The sequence below is a fragment of the Lygodium microphyllum genome, chromosome 13 (genome assembly GCF_053477565.2).
Source record: "Lygodium microphyllum isolate KBCC chromosome 13, Lygodium_microphyllum_v1.1.10, whole genome shotgun sequence".
Lineage (NCBI taxonomy): Eukaryota > Viridiplantae > Streptophyta > Polypodiopsida > Schizaeales > Lygodiaceae > Lygodium > Lygodium microphyllum.
The window spans coordinates 126,404,604-126,410,479 of record NC_141147.1 but is presented as its reverse complement, the minus strand read 5'-3'; the positions used below and the strand labels follow the sequence as shown (position 1 = coordinate 126,410,479).

Below are 5,876 nucleotides of genomic sequence, written 5' to 3'. Positions count from 1 at the left end.
AGAGCCTGCCTCCAATTTGATAGAGTTGGAAGTTGCCGCTATCACGCGCACCAAGAAGAAGGAACCAATTGTCAGGAAAGAGAACAACTCCCCTGCCAAGACTGTGAAGTTCAACCTACCAATAGAGGGATATAGTAGTATAGGACAAAACAGTGCAATACAGAGCACCGCAGTGCCACAGAGAGTCATAGAGACAATCCCAAAAATAGGACCAGAGGCCTAGGAGATAGATGATATAGAAGCACCTCCAGAAACAGAGCACGTGCCAATGCTATCATTTCTAGAAGAAAAAGGGAAGATAAAAGTGGGCATGGTCCCATTTCCCAATTTATTGGAAAAGCTCGTGGATCCTATCAAAGAGTATAACTTGGTCAAAGACCTAGATACCTTTAAACCAAACCTAACATTCCGTAGTTGCTGATACTATCTCCTAGTTGCCAAAAGAAATTCAAAAGTATCTTGAATCGAAGACATGGATTAAGCATTTCTCGTTCAATAGCAACCAAGACTAATAAGGCCCCAGAGCCTATAAAGGAAGAGGATTTGGCTAATACCTTCCTACATCCTAGAACCCAACAGATTAGTGTATGTATAGAAGGATGCTTTATTTTAGATGCATTGATTGATGGAGGCTCATCAGTAAACATAATGAAGGATGTGATAATGAAGGAATTAGATTTGCAAGGAATTCAACTTACACAATGGCTTATCAAATTGGCAGATCAAAGCATAATTAAATCGTTTGGCATCCTTCCATATGTAAAAATAACCCTTGAAGGAATAGACTATTGTTTGACATATTTGGTGGTCAAATCAAATTCTTATGAGACCTCATACCCTCTGCTGTTGGGAAGACCTTGGCTTTTTGAAGCAAGAGCCAAGATGGAGACTGGTTCAAAGGAACCCTACTCCTAGGCAAGTAGAGGACCAACAAAGTGGTGTTGAAATTGTATGGATCGCAAAAAGGCAATGGATTCACATCCATTGAAGTCATAACAGACTCCTCTAATGAAGTAACAGATGGTACATCAGGAGATGAAGAGGTTGTTAAACAGATCTTTCCCAAGAAAACAGAGGCATAGTCCCTAACAGTGGGTACTATAAGCCAACTACCGAAGGAAGCAAAGTCTTTGTCCATGGGAGAATACCTCCTGCGTCAACTAGAATTGACTTCTGAAATCACCTCTAATAGCGAAATAGAAGCATGGATATATTGTTCTCCGTGTTATATGACAGTCACAAGGCAGTCACAGAGTCACAAAGCAGAGACAAAAGCAGAGGCAGAGCCAGAGACAAAGGCAGAAGCAGAAGCAGACATAGAGATGGAGGATCTATTTTTCTCCTACAGAGCCTCTACAAAAGCAAAGACAGAGCCTCTAGAGGAAGAGGATGAAAATGATGACAAAGAAAATGAAGTAGGTTATGAAAGTGCAGATGAAGACATTCCTGTGATAGTAGTAGACGATCTTGTTGATGTCCCTACAGAGACCTCAAAGGCCAAAGATCTTGAGGTGTTGGGTGGAATGACCATGGTTCCATTTGGGTTGACCGATGGACCACAAAGTATGTAGAATCTGCATTAGCAATGGATCAAAGGTATGAAAATTGAGTTCACAAGTGGCTCTTGTCACCCTAACCATTCATTCTGGAGAAATGATGATGATGATGCCCCTTGTCAACATAAAGGATGGCACTGCTCCCTTGAAGGAGTTAGACCTCTATCCAAAAGCAATCTGTGGGACATTCATCCATGAAGTGGAAGGTGAAAGGCAAGTGATGTTCCTAGATACTGACTGTATTGAACGTCACTTGAAAATGGGTCTAAATCTTCCAGAAGAAGAACTAATGGTCCTGCAAGACCTATTAAAGGAGAACTTAGACGTGTTTGCTTGGTCATACAAAGACCTAAAGGGAATTGAATTTACAATATGCCAACATCACATTGACCTAGAGCCTGATGCCAAACCTGTGAGGTAGAGACAAAGGCGTATGAATCCTAATTATTGAGCTCTGATGAAGGCTGAATTATTGAAGCTTCTTGAAGCCAAGTTCATTTATCCCATGGCTAAAAGCGAATGGGTTTCACCCATTGTGGTAGTACCCAAGAATAATGGGAAACTTTGAATATGTGTGGACTTTCGAAAGCTGAACTCGAAGACGAAGAAGGATAATTTCCCTATCCTTTTTATAGACCAACTGTTGGATATAGTGGCAGACCAAGAGCTCTATTCCCTCTTGGATAGATTCAATGGATATAACCAAGTCCAAATCATAGAAGAGGACCAATCCAAAACAACCTTCACCACAGAATGGGGGATGCATGCCTATAGAGTGATGTCGTTTGGCCTCTGTAATGCTCCTACCACCTTCAGTATAGGATTTCTCTCAATCCCAACAAATGTGTCTTTGGCGTCTCATCAAGAGTTCTTTTGGGCCATATTGTCTCTGCACAAGAGATTGCAACAGACCTGGCAAAGATTGAGAAGATTGCAGCCTTGACAGTACCAGCAAACCTCAAGCAACTGAAAGGATTTCTTGGCCATGTGGGCTACTACAGAAGATTTATTGCACATTTTGCAACCAAGGCACCCCCTTTGCACAAGCTCCTAAGGAGAGATGCGGATTTCCTTTGGACTAATGATTGCGAAAAAGCCTTTAATACCCTAAAACAGTGCCTTATCCAAGCATCTATCTTGCAACCTCATGAGTGGATGAAGGAGTTCCATGTGCACACAGATGCATCAGTTGAAGGGCTAGGTGCTATTCTATGTCAAAAGGGCCCCTCTAAATTAGATCAACCAATCTATTATGCAAGTAAAAAAGTAACCAACCGCGAGTAGAACTACATAGTGACAGAGCTTGAGTGCTTGGCAATGGTGTTTGCATTGGAGAAGTTTTGATACTATCTATTGTCAACACATTTCAAGTTTTATGTGGATCATAAAGCCCTGTCCCTCCTGATGAACAAAGGAGATGTCAAAGGATGACTGATGAGATGGTTGCTCTTATTCTAGGAGTTCAATTTTAAAGTGGTCACTAAGCCTGGCCATTCCCATGTCCTAGCTGATCATCTATCACAGATCCCTCAAACTGCAAAAGAGGATCAGGATGATCAAGACCTTCTTTATGCTTCCTTGTTTCTAGTGGAAACAGTTAATCCTTGGTATGCAAACATAGCCAACCTCCTAGCAACTCAATAGTATCCCCTGGCATCTCAAGCCATGAGAAGAAGAAGCTTTTGTTAGAATTGCCCCTACACCTTGTTAGGCAGTGCATTGTACAAGAAAGGCAAAGATGAAGTGTTGTGGAGATGTGTTGCAGGCTAGATCGAAGCGGTCTTACGCGAGCGGTGATCTAGAACAAGCCTCACTCACAACCCGATAACGAGATATTAAGGAGTACCGGTTAGGGTAATTGACTTTGTCGAATGCACAACACAACTTGGAAAATTAAAATATTCTATGAAACACCACGAATCACGTAGGACAACTCACAATGAAAGTATCAAAATTTTGATAACAACCAAGTCAACTATATTCACATACCTTAATAGCCTTGAGCCGAAGCTTGACACCACAAAGTCTATCTTCTTCCTCTTTGACAATAGCACGTCCAAAAGTATTCTCTTGCATGCGAACCTCCTCTCATATCTCTCTCAAGATGACAAGAAGATACAAGGGAAGGGCCCCTAACTCTCTACTCTCCTCTCCTTTTACAGTTTTTTTACATCGTCTCTTACTTGGACATGCTTTTGCTTTCCCAAAAAGCCTTAGGCTTTTTATGCCTTTCAAACTTAAGGCAATTTATTATTCTTGACGTTTAAGATATTAAAGCTTAGGAAACTTTTAAGCCTTTAAGGCTTTTTACTTGATGTGTTAAGTTAACGCTATCCTTGCTGAACGGTCCGCTTTTGTTTCTATTTATCTCTTCACCGTCTTCTCAGCAGATCTCCTCTTAGTAGTGAACATGTCACCCTCAGGTTGCTTCAGATTCCTCCACTCTTGGAAATTCGTGTTCGAACTCTCCTATCAGATCCTAGATCCGGCTTCGTGCTCCTCTTTCAACACAGGTCACCCCTCGTCTTTTTATCTTTGTTTTGACTCCCTATCTTCATATCGAGACGTTCTGCCTCACAGAGGAGATTCAGATCAAGGTGAGGGTGAAGAAGGTCCTTCGTCTTCGGGCACAGGTAGCTCGATCCCATCTCTAGGTACTTGTAGAATGCTGGCATATACTTTCCAAAATCAGCACTTGTAGCATATGCCAAAGCTCCAACTGCCAGCATGGCCTCCTCATGCACTGTAGCACTTCTGTAGTCAAAAACCCTTAAGAATAGACCCATCATTTGATCTACATACTGGACTATTCCTACTTTGGTTGCTTCTGAATGTCCAAGCTTTTGAATGATCACCTGCAGCACACCACACAAAAGAGCTTGGAGCTCATTCTGCTTCTCACAATCCTCCAAGGACAGGATAGGCATCTCCAAGGTCTGACCAAGCCTTTGCATGATGACATGTATGAGGTGCATGACAATGGGAGCTGTCTCATTGGTTGAACATCTTACTACCTCATTCAATGTCTCGTAGGCAAAAATCCGAAGTCAAGACTCATCTGCATCTTCTCTATCGGTTGTAGCCAGCAGTGCTTGAACAATGCTTTGGAAGAAAGGGGAGAGAGAAGAAGAAGTCCCACCAACATCCTCATAGCCTTGTGCAAGGAAGTATATTGCACCACATACTTTTTTAGCCACATTTGGAGCATCTTTGATGCTCTCCAATAGGACTGTCAAAAAAACAGGAAGATTAGAGGCTGAAACTAGAGGTGCCTCCACACTAGGATCGTGTAAAAATTCAAAGATTCTACTAAGAGACCAAGCAGTTGTATCTTTCACATGATTATTGTCATCCTTTAGCGCATTCAGAAGGAAACTGATTGCAGCATTGACAAGCGGCACCAGGGTATCCAACTGAAGGGCCTTCTAGAATGGAGCCAAAGGCATAGGTGACAGCCTCTCTACACCTCCAGTCAGGTTTAGAAACATTCTCTTAGACAAAGGGCATCAGCAGTGGCACTATGTCATTGCCTACAGTCCGTGCAGCTAAACCCAAGCATGTACCTCTAGCCATTGCTAGGTTCCAAGCTCCTTCATCCTGCAGAGCTGGTCCTCTTCTTGCTTAGTAAGTGTTTCCAAAAGCAAGGGAACAAGTGCAGGCAGTGCCTGCATAAAGGTAGTAAATCGAGTCCTCATCCATGTGGGGTAGAATCTCCATGCTAGAGCAGTGCCCACCTCATCCCTGGACCATGCGACGATGGATCTCATCGAGCGCGATGCAATATTTTCCATATATGTTTTGTACACTGAGGTGTAAGAGGACAGTGAGGAAAACATCGACACACCCTCTCAGCCATAGCTAGAGTATTTTGAGAGGGAGCGTGAAGAGATCACACTCTATCCGAGAGTAGAGGCAGCACAAAGCTTAGCCATTGTGCACCCACCTCCTTGCCCTGTTGAGATGTCGACAAGGGATGAGACAAGCGATGAGCCACCCCTCGCTTCTCTCCATGCTATCATCATTGAGGGGCTGGAATATTTATTTATGCAGGATATACTAGAAATTTTGAAGCTAAGGGAAGAAGACCTATATTGTATCATGGTGCGTGATGCACCTGATGATTTTATAGATTTTGATATACAAGATGTGCCAGCACATGTTGATGAGGTGGCTCGATATGATGGCACAAGTGTTGATGACAACTTTGCCATTGCGAGCATCAAAGAGCAGATTGAGAATGCGGTGCCACAATATGAGATCTTAGATGAGGAGTTGGAGCAATTGCAAAAAAGCATTTTTGGACCTCGACCCGACTACGTA

The 5,876-nt window shown here is 42.7% G+C and overlaps 1 pseudogene; it reads right to left on the bottom strand.

Annotated features, from left to right (window-relative positions):
- Positions 1-4,060: 4,060 nt before the first annotated feature.
- On the bottom strand, positions 4,061-5,323 carry LOC148027183 (importin subunit beta-1 pseudogene; annotated as a pseudogene).
- Between the last annotated feature and the right edge of the window lie 553 nt (positions 5,324-5,876).